The sequence below is a fragment of the Pelodiscus sinensis genome, chromosome 1 (genome assembly GCF_052426305.1).
Source record: "Pelodiscus sinensis isolate ZL-2025 chromosome 1, ASM5242630v1, whole genome shotgun sequence".
NCBI lineage: Eukaryota > Metazoa > Chordata > Testudines > Trionychidae > Pelodiscus > Pelodiscus sinensis.
Genome location: NC_143052.1, coordinates 224,265,085 through 224,289,148, shown reverse-complemented (window position 1 = coordinate 224,289,148; position 24,064 = coordinate 224,265,085). Strand labels below are relative to the sequence as shown.

Sequence of the window (24,064 nt, the reverse complement as noted above, 5' to 3'; positions counted from 1 at the left end):
TAATTAGCACTGAACATTTGCTCAGATCTGACAATCATGGGTAAATCTTAATCTGGATTTGTGAGGCAAATGGTATTGGTGGTATGCCTGCATGCCTAAGGCATTCAGTCTGTGTGCATCCTTTCACTGTGAGGAAGGATGAAGCAAAACAAGGATTATATATGTATATCCGTATTAGGAGAAAGTCCATCTTCACATTAAGGAACTGATCTTGCACTACTTAATTCAGTGAGAGTTTTACCACTGATTTCAGTGAGAGCAGGATTGAAGCCCAATGGGACCCTAATATCAGAATACAAATAATAACAATGGCTGTGTCTAGGCTGGCCACTTTTTCTGGAAAAGCATCCACTTTTCCAGAAAAACTTGCCAGCTGTCTACCCTGGCCGCTTGAATTTCCGCAAAAGCACTGACGATCTCATGTAAGATTGTCAGTGCTTTTGCAGAAATACTATGCTGCTCACGTTCGGGAAAAAGTCTTTTTCCAAAAAACTTTTGCGCAAAAGGGCCAGTGTGGACAGCAGAGATAAGTTTTCTGCAAAAAAGCCCCGATCACAAAAATGTCGATCGGGGCTTTTTTGTTAAAAAGCGCGTCTAGATTGGCCATGGACGCTTTTCCGAAAATGCTTTTAACTGAAAACTTTTCCATTAAAAGCATTTCCAGAAAATCATGCCAGTGTAGACGTAGCTAATGTGTATAATTTAAGTCTTATATACTTACTGTTAAATGTATGTGTTCTCTTAAGGCTTGATTGAAAATATTTCACAATGTGTTATCTAATGTTTTTAAGCATTGGTGAATACCAACAACAAGCTCACCAAAAAACAAAAAAGCAAACAAAAGAACAACAAAAAACAAAACACTTGATGAACTGAAGTGTGTGTCATACTGATGGGTGCATTGTGGTTATGCTGTTGGCTTACACAGTTTGGAAAACTTCAATCAAATAAAGGAAAGAAATGACACATTCTCATATATTGGTTTTTTTTTTTCCTTTTTGTTTTTTACTGTTGTCTGACATGCTTTGCTGCTGGAGCAAAGCTGATAAATTGAGCTAAAGTTCTGAAAGCTCACTGATGCAGTAAAATATAATTAACCAAGCACAAGATGACATTTTACAGTTTTATGTGTGTGGTCAAATGATAGATGCTGTCAAACAGATCATTTTTGCAGGCTGAGCTCTATTACTAACAACTTAAAAATCACAGAAACACCATGGTTTCTTACTGTGTACTTACTGTGAATAATAAACACAGACTTTTCCCCATGATCTGGTTCTTTTCTGGGGAGAGGAAATGGGCAGGGATTTGTCTCCTTCATCTTATTAAAAAGATTTTTTTTAAATATGAAATTTCATTTTATACCACCCCCTTCCTATTTTCTTTGTTTTATACTTTTTGATATACTTTGGTGTCACGAGGGCCAGATTTTAAAGGTAAACAAAAAGATCCTTAATTTTTCTTCCTCTCCCCTACGCACACTCAAAAAAGAGAGACAGAATGACATGGAGGCACTGTTTCCTCATGTAGCTCTGAGTTTCTGTGGAGAAGACGGGGAAGAAAGGCAAACCATTGTAAAGGATGTTTCAACTTAGGTAGTCTATGCACCACAGAGTTTAGGAAGCGAACCTTCCCAATATACAATCCTTTACTGAGTTGCCTATGAGGACATCCCAAACTAAAAGCAGTATATAAATAGCACAGTTTAACATAGTCATGAATACTATGACTCCCTGTATTGGGACTATTCTGCTCCCATTGATGGCGGAATATCCTAGCCAAAACTCTAATTAAGGATCCTCCTCCAGTTAGGTACCCAGTCCCCACTACAAGTTACCTAGAAATTTTAGATCTTTGAAAATCCCAAGCATGGCCTTTACCTTTCATGGAAACAGAAGTTATTAAAAGAAGGAGGCATACTCATCATATGTCATTTGCCAGCTCCTGAATAATATTTGTCACTCTTGCCTGCATTCCCTCCAGTTTGCCAAAAATCATTTGTCTAATAGTAATATGCCTAGATGAAAAACAAAAAACCAAAACAACAACTGTATTTTTAGACATAATCTGTCCGAAGATGGAATTGCTACTTTCCTTCTGAGTGGTACAATATCTCTATGGCCTAGTCTACACTACAGTAGGAGGTTGAATTAAAATACACAACTCCAACCACATTAATTAGGCAGCAGGAGTCGATGTATCTTAAATCGTATTTCTGTGCTGGCCACACAGCAGGAAGCTGATGGAAGCAAATGCTCCCATTTGCTTCCCTTATTCTCCACAACTGTGAGTAGTAGGGGTACAGATGCCAGCTGGAGGTGCCCTCAGCATTCAATGTATGGGTCTATACTAAGCCCACTAAATTGAAGGCCAGAAAATTGACCCCTGGAGCGTCAATAAGCCTGTAAGTACAGAAGTACCTGTGTGGGCATACTAAAATACCACTGGGAGTTTTTAGCTGTCATACCATAATTCAAATTTACATCCTGTTTTCTGCACACTATTACCTTTAGATTTCATTAGTACTTGAAGTGGTCATGTTAATTTTCCTACTTTTGAACTGTAATAGCTGAAGCACATGAACACTTGGTCAACTATCATCCATGTAAGAGGATCAATTCTGAAAGTAAAAATTGTAAGTTTTTTAATGCATTCTGCACTAATCTTGTTTTTTATATATTCTTATTCTTTTATACTCATTATACTGAATTCTTCGGCTCCAGGCTGAAGTGTGTTTTAGCAACAGAAGCATTTGCATTCTCGGGGTGCTGTATTGAAAGCATTGGTTTTTGGCAACATCATGTTTTCTTTAAGAGTACTATATCTGAATTGTCCAAACAGGTCTGAACTAATACACATAATTATTATGCTACTTTACCTAAAATTAGGAACAGAAGAAGGTAATTAACTTTTTCAAAGCCACATCACAAGCCAGGAATAGAATTCGGGAGTTCTCTTAAACCATACTTTAAGTATGTTTTGTTTTGAAGAACAATATGACCACAAAGTACATATTAGAATGTGGTGTTGCTTTGAGTGTGGTATTTGCTTAGGCTTTGCAGCCAGGATTATTCAAATACCAGCAAATCAAACAATTTGTATTCTAATCCTTGCCTCTAGTGATATTTATGGACTGGACTCTTTCTGAACAAAAAAGGTGCATTATTCCTGTCACACTATCTTGCAATCACAGCACGTTGTCACACTATTTTAAAGACTATGTCATGACCTCTCTGGCATGCAGGCTAAAGGCACTTGAGTAGCTGCTGAAACTGTTCAATCATGAAAAGCTCAAATTCCCATCACTAATGGTCAAGTTTAGATTTTGAGAGGAGTAAGCTTACTGAACACTAGAAAATCCCAGACAAGTCAAGTCACTCAAAGACAGATACCAGATGTCCCCAGGAAGGTTTTACTGGTTGAAATGGGGTTAATCCAAGAGGGAAAACAATTATCATAGAATCATAGAATTATAGAACTGGAAGAGACCTTAGGAGGTCATCAAGTCCAGCCCCCTGCCCAAGGCAGGAGCAATCACTCACTTTCCCTTTTGTACATTCTGAAGCATAATAAAACCACTGTACAGAAATATGTCAAAAGGTCTATCAAAAAGATTCCAAAAGATATTTTTTCTTACTCAGAACTAGGAAGATATAACACAAAAAGTTTGAAAATGCAATATAGTTTAATAAGTTTTTCTCTCCTCTCATTTCTATCTTCATATTTATCAAATTATCTATACAAGTAGAAATTTAGCATTTGGAAATGATCTAGACACTGAATTTCTATCAAGCTTTCTTCCTACAAAATAATAGACTTGAAATTAAAGAGAAATAAAGATAATTTTGATTGCCCAATTATGTCCTGCATTAGTGATCTTATGAATGTGGCCTCGGTCTTACATTTCATTGTATTGCTACATATGTCCATCCCAATGAAAATACTTATTTGTATTTTTAAAATAGAAAGCTAGAATTGAATATTTGAAATACATAACATTTAAAAAACTATTTTAGAAGTATGACGGTGGTTGGTTTTATAGTTAAAGTTAAAGTGTTATTTGTCTGTGATATAGTTAAAAGTGTGAGCCCTTTGTTTTCCTAGAAGAGGGCATAGTGCACAAACCCCCTGCTTGCTTTTCAACCTTTTTTTAATTGAAAGAACAATTCTTGACAAGAGTTTGGGTGAATGAATAGCCGTTTCTTCATAATTTCATCATTCTTTTAGATAATGTATGAGACACAGAAACTGAGAATATGAGTTATAGCTGGCAGCAGGAACTACTGAAATAAAAATGTGAGAGAGGCAAATGGGCGTCCATTTCTGGCAAATAAATGGTGATCATAATTTCTGACTTAGGGGATTTGCTAACATTCTCAAAACCTGTCTGAGAAACTTCCAATGTGCACTTAGAGTTGAATAAACTTAGTATATAAGTGGAAAGAGTAGATTACTTAAAGATACCATAAAATGTATATATTTCATATTGCTATTTTTTATCCTTCCTTTACTGAAAAAGTGATTGGAAGTCCTGCTTTTGTTAATAGTTACATCTAACTATAGCTGTATCTGAAACAAATTACAGAGTTTTCTATCTTTTTGTTACATTTTTCATTAAAATAAAAGCTATATTTTGCTAGCTTTAGATTCTTAAACATGCACTATTGATAGGCAACCAGCCCTTTATTTTGCATTTGTATAGCTTAAAGGTGAACAGCAAAGTCAATAGGAATACAGGCAGTCCCCGGGTTACGTACAAGATAGGGACTGTAGGTTTGTTCTTAAGTTGAATTTGTATGTAAGTCGGAACTGGTACAAATTGTAGGGGAAACTCTAGCCAAACATTTCTCCAGAGCTCAGTTTTATTCTCCCACACCTCACTTCCCTCAGTCCTTTATTCTCAAGCTGAGGTGTCTGCTGAGAAAAGCTGCTCCGTGTCTCCCTGGTCTGCTGGGCGGGGCTCTAGCTTTGCGTCTCCCTGGTCTTCTCGGGGGTAGCAGCTAGTGCGGGGTTGCCTCACCCCGTTTGTAAGTAGGAATCCGATGTAAGTCGGATCCATGCAACCCGGGGACTGCCTGTATGTGTTTTAAAAATGATTTCAATATACTAAGGTACTAAAATAATTTGTGGGCCTGTTTCACTACAAGTTGAACCTTTCTTGTCCAGGGCACTCTGGTCCAGCAACTTCTGTGGTCCCATACGACCACAGATATTGCTGTACCAGAGAGCCCCTGGACCAGAGAGCTGGGTAGCCGTGGGGTTGGCATAAGCAGCAGCCCTTGGACAGTAGAGCCAAAGCAGTTCTGGTGGTCTTGAGGCAGTGGAGCCGTGGCAGCCCCAGGGTAGCAGAGTATGGCAGCTCTGAAGGACGGCCCTGGAACCAGGAAGCCACAGCAGCCCTGAGGTATCAGAGCCCAGTATCCCAGAGTAGTGGAGACCTTGTGGCTTCAGAGCTGCAGTAGCTGCAGCACCCCAGAGCTGTGGCAATGTCGGTGCAGCCACAGTGGCCATGGGACTCTCAGCAGAATTCAGGAATGTAGGAATAAGAGATCCTCCGGAAAAGGGCTTTATTCCGGAGGATCGCGCCAGTCTAGACGCTTTTTTTCCGGCTTTTCCCCAAGCCGGAAAAAAAGCGGCGGACATGTTTATTTAAATCCCGCGGGGGATATTTAAATCCCCCGCGGATTTCCCTATTCCAAAGTTTGAAATTAGCATGCCTCTTCCGGAGAAGGGGCCAGTGTAGATGTAGCCTAAATGTTTATGGATCCCTCATAATACTCTGGGTCCTTTCTGCCCCTTCATTAAAGGTGAAATATTCTAAAGAAAAGTTGAAGCTTCTTTCAGATTTCCTGCTTTATGAAATCACCATTACACTGGTAGTTTTTTAATTGTTGCTGATTTACAACCAATGTTAATAGCTACATAGTTCTCAAAAGAGTAGACAGTGACAGGTGACCTAATCTGTCTTTGGGACCAAGAACCTTTTCTACAATAGGGATGTGCATAGGCCAGAAAGCTTATATATAAATCATATGTCAGTCCTCTCAAAGGAAAGGCAACATCAATTTTGTTCATCAGATAAGTTGTGTCTTAGGTGTGTAAGTGATGACATCAGATAATTACTGGAAAGGAACAGTTTCTGGGGAAAAAGCCCTCAAATGTGCTGCATGAATATCTTTCATCTCAGTAGTTGTTTGCATACATATGTAAGCAGGGTCTGAAGGACAGCAGCAAGCTGAAAGGGGAGAGCAGTGTGGTTATGCTCACTCAATTGTTTAGCCCTGCAAAGATAACTAATTATTGATATGTAAATACAGCTCATGCTGGAATGGGGAAGGAATCCGGTGTGTGGTTATGTAAATCCAATTCAGCCAGGCCTGATGGATGGCCATTGCTCGAATGGAATGTGGTGTATTATAACTAATTTGGCTGTTGTGGGGTCATAAACCATGCTACCTCTAAATGTACGAACTGCAAAATATGACATCAGTGTTTGCAGGAGAGAAACCATCTTTGTAAAGGATCTCAGATAAACAAGCCTACTCCTTCCAGTCTGGAGTGGACAGAATTGGGGGAAAGTGGCTTGAGCCAGCCAGCAACATGCCCACCAGTCAGGAGCTGTAATACTGGTTCAACCTATCTCCTTTCCCACTCTCCTTCTCCCGCTATTCTAAGGATAGACCTAAAGCAGACTCCCTAAGGAGTCTCTTTGTTATTCCAGTAGAAGCTGGAATCTTTTCACCACCGTAGGTGGTGGTGGCTAAGACCTGAAATCACTAGTTTGGCCTGGAGTCAGACCCATTGTGACCAGCGGGCAGCCGGTAGGCGCAGTGGTCAGTGGGGAGGCTGGCAGAAGCAGGTAGACAGCGGGTGGTTGGTGGGAGTGGCTGGTAGGAGAAGCGGCAGGCAGATGTGGGGAATAACTGGTGGGAGGCCAGCAGGAGAAGCAGCTGGCCAGCAGGGCGGCTGTCAGGATCAACCGGCGAGCAGTTGGTAGGACCAGCAGCAGGCGGCCAGCAGAGTGGCTGGCAGGAGCAAGTGGACCACAGGAGCAATACAAAGGTGCCCTTGCCTCAGGCTCAATGAGGGAAGTCATCAGAGTGATGTGTCTGGGTCTGCACTGACTGGACAGAGCTGTAAGTGGGGCATTTGAAATGGGGTACGGAGAAGGTTTGGGTATGTGAATAGGACCCTTACATTGGTGGACAAATGAGCCTGAGAGGCAAAGGAAATTGATCAATCCATTTGACCTGGGATGCTTACTCATGGGTCGGTTATGAACTCTGGTTGTGATATTTTCCCAAGCTAATGCCATGTGACTTCTCTCTCTTTCATTAAAAGTTTCTTTTCTATGCTCAGAGGCACCCAGGGATATATGAATTTCCCAGGCTACTGCGTGGGGGCTCAAGCCGATTCTCTGTCAGATGGATAAAAAGGAACCCCCTAGATATTGAACCTGGCCCTGGCTGCTGCCAGCGCTACCTAGCAGAACAGTTACACATATGTACATTAAAGATAAATACCATTGTTATATGCTATACAGATGTTCCCTGTTCCTTCATGTTAGATTCATTCCTATTTTGATGTAACTAGTGATTATCACTTACAAAGATGAAGGGAAACAAAAGGTGATCTACGGTATGAAATGTCTTCCATGTAAGAAGAGACTAAATTTAAAAAAAAGTTTAGGGCTGTTTGATGTCTATGAAATCATGAAAGGTGTAGAAAAGGTGAATTGATAATTATTATATATATTTTCCTACAATATATAAAACAGGAATTAGCCAATGAAATAAATAGGCAGCAAGTTCAAAACAAAAAATAAGTAAGTTTTTTCTTCACACAGCACACAGTTAATCTATGGGACTCATTGCCAGGGAATATTGTGAAGACCAAAAGTATAACTGGGTTAAAACAGAGCTAGATAAGTTCTTGGAGAGTAGGTCCATCAATGGTTATCATCCATGTTGGTCAGAGACACAAGCCTATGACCTGGTTGCCCCTAAATTTCTGACTGACAGAAGCTGAGATTGTACAAGAAGGAATGGATCTTTTGATAATTGCCCTGTTCTGCATACTTCCCATCATATTCTAGTACTGGTCACTGTTGGAGACACGATTCTGGACTAGATGGACCAATGTCTGATTCAGTACAAGCGGCGAGGAGTCCTGTGGCACCTTACACACTAACTGAAGTGTTGGAGCACAAGCTTTCGTGGGCAAAGACCCACTTCGTCAGATGCATAAGGTTGATGGTGGGGTGGAAGCTGTTGAAATCATGGTGAAATTCTTCCAGAGTCTCCTTCCCATGGGTCCAGATGATGAAGATGTCATCGATGTAGTGTAGGTAGAAATGGGGCGTAAGTGGATGAGAGCCATAAAAATGTTGGCGTATTGTGGGGCCATGCGGGTGCCCATAGCAGTGCCACTGGTCTGGAGGTATATATTGTCACCAAATCTGAAATAGTTGTGTGTGAGGATAAATTCGCAGAGTTCAGCCACTAGTTGTGCTGTGGCATCATCAAGGATACTTTTCCTGACAGCTTGTATTCCATCTGCATGTGGGATGTTTGTGTAGAGAGCCTCTACATCCATGGTGGCTCGGATGGTGTTTTCTGGAAGATCACCAATGCATTGTAGATTTATCAGGAAATCAGCAGTGTCATGGAGATAACTGGGAGTGCTGGTGGCATAGGGTCTGAGTAGAGAGTCCACATATCCAGACAGTCCTTCAATGAGAGTGCCAATGCCTGAGATGATGGGGCGTTCGGGATTTCCAGGTTTGCGGATCTTGGGTAATAGATAGAACAACCCTGGTCAGGGCTCTAAGGGTGTGTTGATTGTGTAGGGATTGTCCTGAGCAGATGGTGCAGTTTCTTAGTGTATTCCTTAGTGGGATCTGAGGAAAGAGGCCTGTAGAATTTGGTATTGGAGAGTTGTCTGGCAGCCTCCTTTAGGTAGTCAGGCCTGTTCATGATGACAACAGCACCTCCTTTGTCAGCCTCTTTGATTATAATGTCAGAGTTGTTCCGGAGGCTGTGGATGGCATTGGGTTCTGCATGACTGAGGTTACAAGACAAGTGTTTTCCACAATTTCTGCCTGTGCATGTCGGCAGAAGCATTCTATGTAGAGGTCCAGACTGTCAATTCGACACTCAGGAGGAGTCCATGTGAAGTTTTTCTTCTTGTGCTGTTGGTGGGAAGGTATCTGTGTGTCAGTGCACTGTTCAGTGTTGTGTTGGAAGTATTCATTGAGATGGAGACGGCAAAAGTAGGCTTCCAGATCACCGCAGAACTTTATCATGTTAGTGAAGGTGGTGGGGCAAAAAGAGAGTCCCCGAGATAGAACAGACTCTTTTGCCGGGCTGAGTGTATAGTTGGAAAGATTGACGATATTGCTGGGTGAGTTAGGGGTACCACTGTTGTGGCCCCATGTGGCAGGTAGGATTTTAGACAGCTTACAGTCCTTTTTCATCTGTAGAGAAGTGAAGTGTGTAATGTAGATCTCCTGTCTTATTTTAGTAAAGTCCATTTGTGGGAAATGTTGGTTTTTTATGAGAGACTCCAGATTGGAGAGCTCTTTTTTGATGTTTTCCTGTTTGCTGTACAGGATGCTGATCAGGTGGTTCCTCAGTGTTTTAGATAATGTATGGCATAATCTCTCACTGTAGTCTGTGCAGTATGTAGATAACAATGGATTTTTCACCTTCAGTCCATTTGGTATGGTGTTCATCCGTTTGCATTTGGATAGAAAGATTATATCTGTTTGTACTTGTGCAAGATTCTTCATGAGGTTGATAGATTTCCACTTCAGATGGCTAAAAGCAGTGCCTTGCATGGTGTCAAGTATTAGTCTGAATCTGCAAAAGCGGCGAGGAGTCATCTCCAGACATGCATCTGACTAAGTGGGTCTTTGCCCACGAAAGCTTATGCTCCAATACTTCGGTTCGTTTATAAGGTGCCACGGGACTCCTCACTGCTTTTGCAGACTCAGACTAACACAGCTACCCCTCTGATACTTGATTTAGTACAGTTGTTCTTCTCTACAACACCTGTGTAATTTGCTGTCTAACGGAACCATACCCTTCATCACGAGGCTCCACTGTTGATGCTGTAGTTTGATGCCCCCAATTTGATGCTCTCCCTTGAATTCTTTGCCATTTTTCAGCCAGTATATGGATGGGGTGCGGTTGCCTGCTGCAGGGCAACAGAAGCAAATGGTATTTGCAGCTGGTACAGCTAGCAGCTTCTTCTCCATCCTTTCTAAACAAGCCCAATAAGGAGCACTTGTGTCTTCAGACTCATCATCATCATCTTCATCATCACTGGATGATGGAGATTCTGTTACTCTAACTGTAAAGCTACCTAGAACTTCACTGGAATGCCGGGGCTTACAACTGTACAGCCCAGAAGACACATTAATTATCTTCAACTGGTTTTGTCCAATATCAGTTCTGTTGCTAGGTGCAATCCCAATGCCATCTTTGAACCAGAAAACTGACATAGAAAAACTCTGGGTACTACAGGAACGTTCAATGGTATCTCCACTTCAAATACCAATTCCTCCTGAAAGACAATCTTGCTCCCCAGATATTCTTTTGGTTTTCGAGTGATCCTGTCCTCTAATTCTGAGGTGGGCAGCCTGGGTTCTCGGAGGCTGCTGACAGACACCACAAGGTAAAAGCAAAAGAAGGCACTTCACACAGCAATAATTCCTCTGGCCATGCTTGGAGAAAATGGAATAATAGGAAAACTGCCCCAGCCAGCCTCAGACATCCTCCGGTCACATGTTGCCCCTTCCCTTGGGGTCCCGGCTGCGATGAGGATCAATGATGAGGATAAGAATATAACATATTATCGACCACCTGACCAGAACAGTAATAGTGACTATGAAATACTAAGGGTGATTAGACAGGCTATCAAAATAAAAAACTCAATAATAGTAGGGGATTTCAATTATCCCCATGTTGACTGGGTTTGTGTCACCTCTGGACAAAATGCAGAAACAAAATTTCTTGATACCTTAAATGACTGCTTCTTGGAGCAGCTGGTACAGGAACCCACAAGGGGAGAGGCAATTCTCAATTTAGTCCTGAGTGAAGTGGAGGATCTGGTCCAAGAGGCAACTATAACAGGACCACTGGGAAATAGTGACCATAATATAATAACATAAGCAGTTACTTTGTATTCCAAGATAACTCTTTGGAAGAAAACAGATGCATCTGGATACCATATAGTTTGTAACACAACGCAAAAATAAGGAAATGCAGCATTAACTGTTTCAATGCCAACTCATTCCTGACAGCTAAGGCTCTACAGAATCAATGTGACTTTGACATTTTAAGGTAACAGCTATACTTTCCACATTATAGAAAGGGAATAACTTAATACTATTCTTGATAAATTCCAGTTTTTTGTGAGCTAATGAGAACCATATTTAAATTTTGCAAGCATAAAATTTGTTCTGATTCGATTTTTTTTTTTAGAAAAATTATCCTGATTGCTATTCTTCTCTCCCCCCCCCCCCAAATTCAAACAATTCAGAATTAAACAAACTATAAAATACATTGTATTCATTTATTTATGCTCAGTCCTAGTTGCAAATAACCAGCTGGTTAGTGGCATCAGTACATGAAATGGGTTTGTAGAATGGAGCGTATAAAACTATATAATAAGTTATTTGAGATAAAATAGTAGACCAAATCTATAGCTCTTTCACGGCAGAACTATAAAGAAAAACAAATATGACAATGACCAAATGTTCCTTTCAATTCTGTGCCATTTACTAGTGTGTTTCATTTGAAGTCTTCATGTATCTTCTATAAATTCTCTTTCAGTAACTTTATTAAATGAATGGCAGTAGAACAGCCTTTTAATTGCTAAAACACATTGCTTTTCATTTGACATTATTTAATAACCTACTATTTCAGCAGTTGGAGATTTCAGCTACCATATAACAGGAATATAATATGTGTTATTTTTAACTTGGTGGATTTATACTTAATCTGAAGTTTAACCAGGGTAGTTGTATGCCAACTACCTCAATATGAATTAAATAAGAAAATATATATATAAGGTAGAATAAGATATCCTTGGATTAGAAAACAAGAATTTGAGCCTGCAAAATCCAAAGCACCGTGGCTGCAGTCCAGCAAAGCAATTAGAAACATGCTTAATTTTAAGCACGAGTGTATTATGATTGACTATAAAGTTATGCAGTGCTTTGTAAGGGTTAGATAAACTGATAAATCAATAGGCATTAAATGACTACATGCTTTTGAAAAATCTTCCTAGGTCCCTATGTGCAACTGCAGGCACCTAAAACCTTTAAAAATTAGGGTTTTTTCAGCAAGGCTTAGGCTTGTAAGTGCCTAAATCACTTTAGAAAGTTGAACTTAGGCATCTTCTTATGCCTTGGCAATGCTGAGCAAAGTAATGTCTAAATACATTGAGAAATCTAAGTGTTAGTTTCTTGTTCCTCAATAAATTTGAGATAATATCAATTCCCTACCACCCAGATGAGTTGTAAGGATAAATACATTTTAAAAATTGTCACTGATGGAGAACTACATCCTTTGGTAAGTTATTCCAGTGGCTGGTTATAGTTTTTCCAGAAGCTGGGAATGAGCGATAGGGCATGGATCACTTAATTACCTATTGGTAGTATTGGCATCAGCCACTGTCAGAAAACATCTAGATAGACTTATGTGTAGTGCTGGGGAGGAGCCAGTGGCCATGGTACATGTAGGTACCAATGACATAGGGAAGGGTAGCAGAGATGTCCTGGAGGCCAAATTAAAGCTGCTAGAAAAGAGACCGAAATCCAGGACCTCTATGGTGGCATTCTCAGAAATGCTTCCAGTTCCACAAGCAGGGCCAGGTTGGCAGGCAGAGCTTCAGAGTCCCAATGCGTGGATGAGATGATGGTGTAGGGAGGAGGGGTTTAGCTTTGTAAGGAACTGGTACTTAATGTTTAAAAAGGTTTCAGAGCAGTTTTTAAATTAAGAGATGGAGGAAAGCCTATTGGTGCAGAGGAGCACATAGATTGGACAGAGACGTCTCTTAGAGGACAGTCTATTGATAGAGATTCTCTAGGTTTTAGTCAGGAGGAGAGGATGGAAGAGGATAAAGTATGGGCCAGGTCAGATAAAAAACACTCACATAAAAAAGAATCTGACATATCAGAAAAGGGCAGACAAATAAACAGTGACACGTTTTTAAAGTGCTTGTACAAAAATGCTAGAAGTCTAAAAAATAAGATGGGTGAACTACAGTGCCTCGTGTTAAAGGAGGATACTGATATAATAGGCATCAGAGAAAGCTGGTGGAGTGAGGATACTCAATGGGACACAATCATTCCGGGATACAAAATATATTGGAAGGACAGTACAGGTTGTGCGGGTGGGGGAGTGGCACTATATGTGAAAGAAAATTTAGAATTAAATGAAGTAAAAATCTTAAATGAATCAACATGTTCCATAGAATTGCTATGGATAGTAATTCGCTGCTCTAATAAGAATATAACAGTAGGGAATCTATTATTGACCACCTGACCAGGACAGTAATAGTGACTATGAAATGCTATGGGAGATTAGAGAGGCTATCAAAATAAAGAACTCAATAATAGTGGGGGATTTCAATTATCCCCATATTGACTGGGTACGTGTCACCTCAGGTCGGGATGCAGAGACAAAATTTCTTGATACCTTAAATGAGTGCTTCTTAGAGCAGCTGATACAGCAACCCACAAGGGCAGAGGCAATTCTAGATTTAATCCTGAGTAGCATGCAGGATCTGGTCCCAGAGGTAACTATAACAGGACCACTTGGAAATAGTGACCATAATATAATAATATTTAACATTCCTGTGGTGGGAAGAACACCTCAGCAGCCCAACACTATGGTATTTAATTTCAGAAAGGGGAACTATGCAAAAATGAGGAGGTTAGTTAAACAAAAATTGAAAGGTAAAAAGTAAAATCCCTGCAAGCTGCATGCACACTTTTCAAAGGCACCATAATAGAGGCCCAAAAAATGAGGAGTAACATTAGTTCGAATGAAGGGGTTTGGTTCGAACTAACACATCCCGGCACGCACTTTCACTTTCGAAACAGCTGTTGATCGGAGTAACACGTCGGCGAGATCATGCTAATGAAGCGTGGGATATTTAAATCCCTGCTTCATTGACTATTTCGAATGCCTACATTTGCATCCCTACTTTGAACTGGGGTGGAAGTGTAGACGTAGACTGAGAGATGTTTGAAAGTAGGAATAAGAGATCCTCCGGAAAAGGGCTTTATTCTGGAGGATCGCGCCAGTCTAGACGCTTTTTTCCGGCTTTTCCCCAAGCTGGAAAAATGCGGCGGACATGTTTATTTAAATCATGCGGGGGATATTTAAATCCCCCGCGGATTTCCCTATTCCAAAGTTGGAAATTAGCATGGCTATTTCGGAATAGGGGCCAGTCTAGACGTAGCCATGAAGTTAATCAATAATAGCTATTCCAGAACAACTCACAATGAAGACATAAATAATGGAAAGCATTCTCATTGACTTCATTGCCAGCAATCAGATCATTTCTGAGTTTTATTGAAAATCCAAAGTTTAGTATTCTTAAATTTTTCTCAGACTGTTCTCTAAGTCACTTATAATATTTGTAAAAGTTTCCTGTCAATTCAGTGTCCTTCATATTTAACATTATAATCATCTGAATTTGGTATTTTATACTCCTTTTCAGTTTGTCTAGATTAGTCATGTCCACATCTTTACATTAATTTCATACTTTCCTTTTTAAATTTTCTAAATTACAATTCATCATGCTTGCTATATGTGTTGTTCACACTCATTCAGACAAGAGTGGTCTAGATCCTCAACTGTGTTTGGGCAGCTTTTTGTGTCTCTCTCAAAATAAGCAGCATGTAAGTCAGCATAACTGGTGTCCAAAAGATCCCTCCAGATTGTTTTAACTGTCTACCACAACAGACATTTCAGATTTGAGAAAGGCAGAGACAGTAAGTGGCAAGTCTCACAGCTGAAAATGGAAAAAGGACATAACCTATGCCATTTAGGAAGGCCATCAGATGTATGCGGTGAGTTTGAATCACTTCTTGTCAACATTGCAAGGTAAAAACACAAAAAGCCAAGTATTCACAGCTAATTTGAGAGTAAAAACTGTTCCAAGAACAAAAACTAAGAGAAGGCAGTGCCAGTTTGATGCTCTTAAAAACCAAACTGATTTGACTTGTATTCCCACATCAATTATGACAGGACAACATGTCTGTTACTGTATGATCTTTCCTATCTGATAGTGTCATTAAGTCTATCATTATAAATCTGTTAAGCAGGAAAGAGATGACATTTGAAAACCAAATGTCTGTTACAGCTCTGATTCCCCTTTTTCACATAGGAAATGACAGAGGGCCAAGTAGACTGTCTGCTCGTATTCAGGGGAGGATTTCCATTCCCAGGGATGAGGTGTGACCCCCCAAGATGATCTTTCCACCACTACCCCTTTGCTATAATAGCTCATGAACTCCTGCACATGTGTGCTACTAGCCTTTTACTGGCTCCAGTTGAGAGGCATATGCATAGCCAAACTAGGGCTGCTTCCTCAGCTACTGCAATGAGTCAGCAATGAGAGCCAACAGTGAGTCAGCCCTCAGGAAAGCACCAACAGCCTAACACTGAGTAGAGCATGGATCAGATGACCTCACACTCAGGTATTTCTTCAGTCCCAGTAGAGCTGAAAATTAATGTGAGCAATAGGCATACGCAGCCAGCAACCCAACTGCAGCCTTGTGGAGCACCAGACCCCGTTGACTTCCAACCTGCTGCTCAGTTTTCTCCTGTTCCAGTTTTGCCAGACCTTTGTCTTTGTCTGACCCCTGTCCTTGCCCTGCTATTGCCTGATTCCAACCTCATCACACTCCTGCTTCAACTTAGTCTCTACCTCCTGATGCTCCCTAAACCCTTGAAGTCTGACTACCTAGTTTTGACCTTTGACATATACTTGTGCTGGCTGTCAAATTCTTGGTTTCAATGGTTTGCTGTGTCGTTGAGTGGGAATTCTAGCTAAGCAAAATGCTAGTAGAGTTTCACGGAGATTAGTCCATACAAGAGAGTTAGATCAACTAGAATAAATCCTTAGACAGTCACTGAGCCAGAGTTTCCAAGGTGATACACCAGCTGTCCAATTTTGCTAAGTTGGTTTTAAAGCTAGATTGCTAGAACATATCAATAGGACTACACAAAGTGGCCACAATGCAGAGGTTTTAAGTCATAGTCTTAAGGTGTGTCTAGACTACAGAGTTTTGTCGACAAAAGTGGAGTTTTGTCGACAAAACTATACCTGCGTCTACACTACCGCTGAGTTCTGTCGACATAACGTCGACAGAACTCAGCAGTTTTGTCGACGCTGGTAAACCTCATTTTACGAGGCATAATGCCTTCTGTCAACAGAGTTCTGTCGACAGAAGGTGTTATTGCCTGTAGGGTTGTGTCTAGACTACAGGGTTTTGTCGACAAAGCAGCTTGCTTTGTCGACAGAACTGAATGTAGTCTAGACGCTTTTTGTCAACAGAAGCTTTGTAGTCTAGACGTATGCTTAGTTATACCATCAGACCAGTCCAGAACCAAACAAAATCATTCATCTCATTCCGTAGTCTTAGAAATAAATTCTTTTTTGCTCTTTCTTCATTCGTCGACAAAAATTCCACTTATGAAATCTTGTCAAATGAAGGAGTGTAAGTTCTGGTTTTTAATTCTTAACAAGCCAATATATAGCCTGCTCTCACAAGGTCAAAACTAAAATGAACTATCTATTGAACTTTGCTATTCTAACATTGCAAAAATGATCTGAAGCAATTATTCACAATGTGCTTTTTATTAAAAAACCTGAGAAAACACCTTCATAGATAGAGACCATAATCAGACTACAAGAGAATAAAACAAATAAGCTTCTTCTCAAACTGTTGAGTATATAACACAGAATTTCAACTTGTTATGCAGAAAACAAATGGAAATAGGTTGCAAGAAGGTAGTCTAACACAGACAAGAGGATACTAGATTCCGGGTATTAATTTTTACTAAAAAATACCACAATAGGATAAGTGTTTGTTTCATGAATAACAGCTTTTGAATCTTAAATCTTAGTTCTTAATATGATACACATGCAAAGAAAGAAAATCAACTATAAAATATATCAGGAAACTCTTTAGAAAGCATACCATGTAAGGGTATGTCAACACTGCCATTAAAAACCAGTGCCAGGCCCAAGCCAGATGATTTACGCTTACAGGGCTCAGAGTAAGAGTCTGTTTAAATGAGGCGCAGACATTTAAGCTCAAGTTGGAGCCCAAGCTCTAGGACTCTGTGGTGTGGGAAGGTTCCTGAGCTTGTACTTCATGCTGAGCCTAAACTTCTATGTTGCAATTACACCAACCCTAAACGCCACAAGTCTGAGTCAGATGGCATAGGCCAGCTACCTGTGTCTAACTGCATTGTAGTCATACATTAAAAATCAGAATCCAGTGTTCTTCATTCATGTTAAGTAGCACTACACATGTATGTCCACTGACTTCAAAATGACTATTCATGGAATAAGGGTCTGGACAATATGAAGAAGTGGACTGTGCCCATGAAAGCTCATGATCCCATCTACATGTTTTGTTAGTCTATAAAGTGCTACCAGACCATTTGTTGTTTTTTTCTGCACAGACTAACTCGGCTACCCCCTGAAGCTTCAAAACCTATAAAGTAAACGGAGGTGTGCTCTTCTCTCTGCCAAGAAAACTAAGACATCAACTAAGATTCTTATTGGAGATGGTAGAAATTCTTAAGATAAAATGAGAATCTAAATCATGAATAACTGAATACCTCAATAAACGGATAATTAAGAGGGAGTGCTGTGCAGGAGAGAGAACAGTGAATTAGGAGTCAGTCAACTTGGTTTCCAATCTAATCACTGCTATTGATCCAATGTATCAATTGACAAGTCAATTAAATACTTTATGCACAAGTCTCCTTATCTGTAACAAGGAGATGGTAATATTTGTTCAACCTTTGTGAAGTTTTTTTGACAATAGTAGATGACAAGCACTACATTACTAAGTGTTGAACATTACTATTTTCTAGATAATTTTTCTTGATGATCTTTCTCTCCCATATTATTGGGTCATTGCAATGGGGTGCTTCAGAAGACCCCCTTAGGCCTGTTCCCCAGTGTATTGATCATGGCTGATCATGCCACCTTATTGCTCTCTGGGGCTTCCCACCACCCTCTCCTGGTGGGCCAGATCCTCTGGTCTCCCCCAGACAAAGCACAGAGTTGGGCTTACCATCCCCCTGAAGAGCAATGCAGACATTGAACCACTTCTGCTCTTGGAGGAAACGAATCCCCAAATGGTACTATCCCCTCCCCCCAAATAAATCCATCTTTCTCTGTATAAAAGTTTTATACAGGGAACGCTTATCGGGTAAGCTCCCTTTATCAACAAAAGAGAGATATTAACAATGGTTGCTCCCACCAGGTAACAGTTATTTACACTGGACCTGATAGTAAACAAAAGTATTTGTATTCAGTACAAACAGTAGTATTTAAGTGGTTACAAGTGAAAACAGACAGATCAAAGGAAGATACTGAATTAAAATAATTTTAAAAAATACATAACTAGTTCTAAGAATCTTGTTACATGCAAATCCTTACCCGAAACAGCTGTTCTTATTTCAGGCAAAATCTTCAAGTCAAAGGCAAACTCTTTTCCTCTGACTTGGGTCTCTAGCTCTCTTTAAAGTTCTTTGCATCCTTTTAGGGCATGCCAGGCAGTTTCCCAGACCAACCAAAGATCAAAGAGAATTGCTTCCCAATGCTGAAATAGACTCTCCCCCAATGCAGGAGTCCTTTCTTTTACATCCCCTCACCCTTCAGTGGAAAAATACTAGGTTCAAAATGGATTTCAGAACCAGATAGTATGGTCACGTGTCTTTCTAGAGCAGTGGTCTCCAACCTTTTTACACCCAAGATCACTTTTTAAATGACAGACCAAGCCAAGACCTACCGTCCCGCCCCTTCCTTGAAGCCCCGCCCTCTCTATTCTCCTCCTCTCCATCACTTGCTATCCCCAATCCTTATACTGCTACTTTAAAATAAAATTCCCACCATTCCTCGCAGCCACTCACCTGTGCTGTTGCTCGGTGAGTAGCTGCTCCTCAAATGAGGAAATCTAATGTAAATGTACTGTGCAGGCACGCAGTTCAGAGAGGGCTCAAGAGCTACTCTTATAGGCTCCGAGATCTACTGGTAGCTCACGATATACCGGTTGGTGACCACAGTTCTAGAGCAACCATCTCTTGAGCCTACAAGACAATCAAGGCTGTTTACAAGTCATTCAGTTGATCGCCCAGTCATTCAGCTTCCCGGGGACCAGTAGGGGCTCTCATTAGCACATTTAAAACTATAAATAGATTCACAGTTCATATTTGTAACTTCACATACAAGAATGATACATGCACCAAAATAGAATAAATAGATACAGCAGATTGTAATATTAAAATTAATAAATTACACGATAGAAATGTAGCCGTGTTAGTCTGGTGTAGCTGAAACAAAATACAGGACTATGTAGCACTAAAGACTAACAAGATGGTTTATTAGATGATGAGCTTTCGTGGGCCAGACCCACTTCCTCAGACCAAAAGTGGAAGAAAATAGTCACAACCATATATACCAAAGGATACAATTAAAAAAAAAAGTGAACACATATGAAAAGGATATGTGTTCACTTTTTTTTTAAATTGTATCCTTTGGTATATATGGTTGTGACTATTTTCTTCCACTATTTGATCTGAGGAAGTGGGTCTGGCCCACGAAAGCTCATCATCTAATAAACCATCTTGTTAGTCTTTAAAGTGCTACATAGTCCTGTATTTTGTTTAAATTACATGAGATATTTTGTCTAAAGCACCTTCAAGTTATGCCCAGTATTAACAACTCTAACCATAAAAAAGTCACACCCAAAATATGAAATGAAACTAAAATTGAGATTTAATAATAAATAAAAATTGTCTTCCATTTCTGAGCCATTAAGACATTTTTGGGTTTTCTTTGAAAGCCGAATGGCTAGAAAATGGTTAAATAGAAGCTGAAATTCTCTCACAATTACTTTGTCAAAGAGTGGGGCTTTAAATAAAACACCAGATATAATTTGCTACTTATATAAACCAACAAGTGATAAGAGAAACAAGTTCAGAAGGCATCAGAAGTATTCCTGACTGGATTATGTCTAGATTGTGACTACTATAACACATCTGTTATAACCAGAGGTTAAACTTAGATGGAATGCAGGGCAGTTCAGACTTTTCTTTTCTAAAAGTGCTCTGTATTGACCTACAAGCTCCCTGGCTTGGCAGAGCTCACTTCTCTTTGCTAGAGAGAAAAGAGATCACTAGTCAGGGTCATCTGAAGTGATAGCAGCAGCTGCAGCTATTATCAGGAAAAGGAGTTTCTGAGTCCCAACCAGAATCCACAGCAACATGACATGACACAAGACTTATCCCAACTTCTCTCAAACAGGTATGTTCCCAAAGTGGTTCCTCCTTCCCCGCAGGGAGAGTGGAGACAGAATGGGGAAGGAGATCTATGGCTACTACTAGCTGCCTGTGAAATTATAGCCTTTAATCCTGATAAGCTTCCACTTTATTTTGGATCTACTTTAATCATGGAGTATGCCTACTCCTACTTGTCTGTGCTTCTGATGCCTGCATGCACCACCATGTGACATGCTATCAGAATTGGCTGAATCCTGGTATCAAATGGAGTATAAAAACTAGGAAGAAGCAAGAAGGAAGAAAGGGCAACTAACATTCCTCTGCAGCAAGAGTGGGTGTATTGATTTGCCTCACCCTTGAGCATCGAGAACAGGTCTGTGCTTTCAGAGCAAAACTGAAAAAGGAAAGGAAGTATCTAAAGGTGCAAGAAGGCTGTGAAAGTGGAAGAAGCTGTAACCCAGACCAGACAGAAAGAAAAGCAACCAAACCCCTGTAAAATAAATCCCAATAAAAAGATGCTCTGAAGAGAAAATGGACTTCCAACCAAGATTAAAGCAGCTAAAGCAGAAGCGGGCAATAAGTTTTACTGGAGGGCCACTGCATGAATTTTGGTACATGGCCACAGGTTGGCTCCAGATACCCTTAAAGGGGACATGGTTAGAAGGGGGAGAGGCTGAAGATAGAAAGTGTGTGTGAGTGTGAAAGAGAGACAATCTGTATGGGAGAGACAGAATTTGTGACACAGATTGAATTTGTGTGGCACAGAGATAAGAGAATGTGTGTGTCAGTGTGTGTTTGATAGTGGCCATGTGCCGGCCCAGCCTTTGGGCAAGGCGAGCGAGGTGGTTGCCTTGGATCCCAAGCAGTCAGGGCCCCCAGCTGCCCAGCTCCCAGCCCCGCCCACCTGGCCGCTCACTTGCTGCCCTGGCTGGGAGCCACATGGCCACACAGCTCAGCCATGCTTCCTTGGGCTGGGCCTGACCATGTGTGTGTGTGGCACTGACTGGGTGTGCCTGCTGTCTCCCACTGTGCAAATATCTGAAAGAAGCCACACACTGCCTCTTTAAGACAAGAAAACTGTCCTGCTCTGTTGTCTCCCCCTCTTCTACTCTGCAGATATAGAATATGAGGGGATGAAGTATGTGTGTTTGTGTGTGTGAGAGCGAGTGAGCGAGCACTGAAATCTTAGAAACAGTTCTTTGCCTCTTAAGATAGGCACTCCTGGGTCACTTACCATCCATGCTTCGAATTGAAAGAGCTCTGCAGAGATGGGCAACAAGGGCAGGGGAGCACCTTGACTTCAGCATGCCCCTCTTTCCCCTCCCCCCTCACCACTCTGCACAGCTAGCAGGAGAGTCCTTGGAGCAGTTCTGCTGCAGGACAGAACAAGGTAGGGGAGCGCCCTCTGCTAATCATCTGGGCAGTCCAGAGAGAAATGCTTCACAGGCTGGATCCAGACCCGAGGCCTGATTTTGCTCATGCTTTAGCTAAAGTGATGAAGCCCAGATTTCATAGAAACAAAAAGGTAGCGGCTATCTACATAGGAGCATGAAGAGGGATGCAAATTTAAAAGTGCAGGTTCAACTGCAGGAGGTGAGGGTGGTGATTTTTGTAAAGTTTTTTTTTTTGTTTCCAAGGTCAATTGAGCTGATGTTTTCCTAATATCTTTTTACAAAAGATTGTCTTTGCTAAGAGAAAATGTGTGTTCCACAGATTCAAGTTCAAATTGAATGTGCACTTTTGCATTGCATCAGGACATATCAGTAATTCTGAGGAGTAGCAAGTTAGTTTCCTCATATGTGACATGGGAAATAAAGTAGATGACAACTCCAGGCCAAAATAACAGTGACAGACCTGAGTTGCATTAGGAAATCTGAGCAACTTCAACAGAACAACAATGGGAAGTTAAATCATGCCAAAGTTACCATCAGTTTCAAGAACAGAAAAACCTCAAAAAAATGCAAGGCAGAAAATCTGAGCAATTCCAAAACACAACTTTGGGGAAAAGAAATGTGCTAGTGGTGGCTTTGGTCTTATTCTGGATAAAATAAATGATCCCAGCTCGCTGGATAGTGTGCAAAGTGCTGCTACTGAAGTCAGAAAAAGTAAGATTGCATGGTCCATATCCAACACTTAAGTGAGAGTAATAGACATACTATTGACAAAGCTGCTGATGTAGAAAAGACTGTTTTGCCTGATCAAAAATCTCTTAACTATAAACTTCTCCCTCAGGAGAACCTAAGCTAAAGAATATGATAGACTAGAGAAATACAGTCAAGTAAAACACAGTAAAAGAGAAGGAAATTTTTAAAAAAAGATTATGTCTAAGGTCAAAGACAAGGGAGGACAGGCTAGTTCAGAGTCAAAGGAAAAAATCTGAGCCTAATATTGAAGGGAAGAGAAAGGCCAAGCCTGAGATTAAGAAGGAGGAGGAGGGAAAAGACAAGTCTATAGCTAAAGGGGGGAAAAGATCAATTTGGTGTGTTAAAAAAAAAGATGAAGGACAAACCTAATGTCAAAGGGAGAAAAGCCAAAAAGGGCTTGAGGGACATGCTGAGATGTGTTGAAGCTGAAAGAGCAGCTGGAGCAACAAGAGCTCTACAGAATCACCCTCAGAGAGATGGCGAAGGCGGCAGGGTATAGCTTTCACAGATTATCCATAAAGAGCCAGATGAATAAGAAGCAGAATCATTTTCTCTATGTTTTGGTGTTCGGGTAGTCTGCTCTATCCTCCACTTCAAGTAGACAATATACTCTCCCTGGGGCTTTTAATGTTAATCAGTGATTCTAAAGCTAAGAGAGAAAAGTTTTATTGAAAGGTAAGGCACTTTAATGTTGAAGTAAAGTTCCCACAACACTCAAACCCATGTTGAATAACTGTGTCACTTCCACTTCATTACTACTAAAGCACTTACCTCTCCTGAAACCATACAGGACTCAGAATGTACAACCAGGCTCCAATAAATACATTTGGCTTTTCCCACATATGCCAGTTTTAAGAGCCTTCTTGTGCAGTATATACAATATGGAGGAAATACTCTTCAAATTTATACAGGCCCACTTACATAAATAATATTTAGTGCTTGACATATTTAAAGTGCTGTGCAATTATTGACTAAGGTGCTAGGAAAGATAAGTAATAGAAAACAAATAAAACAAATAAAAAAGTGCTCTACAGCAATGGTCACCAACCAGTAGATCAGGATCTACCGGTACATCTTAGAGCCACTGACAGGTGATCCTGACTGGTTTGGCCAGGAAGCTATGAAGTGCTGGCACTTCAGTTGCTCCTTCACCCTCTGTCATGCTGCTCTTGCCTGGGAACTGCCCCCCTGGGAGCCTCCTGCTTGCTCTGCAGGACACTAAAGTCATGCCTGTACCCTATCTCTACACAGAGAAAAGGGGATGGAGGGAGCTTAGCAATGCAAATCTCTGTCACTCTCACACACTGTGTGTGTGACATTCTCACAAACACACACCTTGTCCTTTACTCTCATCTCCTAACCTAACACATATGTGGG

At 40.7% G+C, this 24,064-nt stretch overlaps 1 protein-coding gene across 3 annotated transcripts in view; it reads right to left on the bottom strand.

Annotated features, from left to right (window-relative positions):
- Positions 1-24,064, bottom strand: part of NLGN4X (neuroligin 4 X-linked) — a 246,436-nt gene that overhangs the window by 201,655 nt on the left and 20,717 nt on the right. The window lies entirely within an intron of this gene.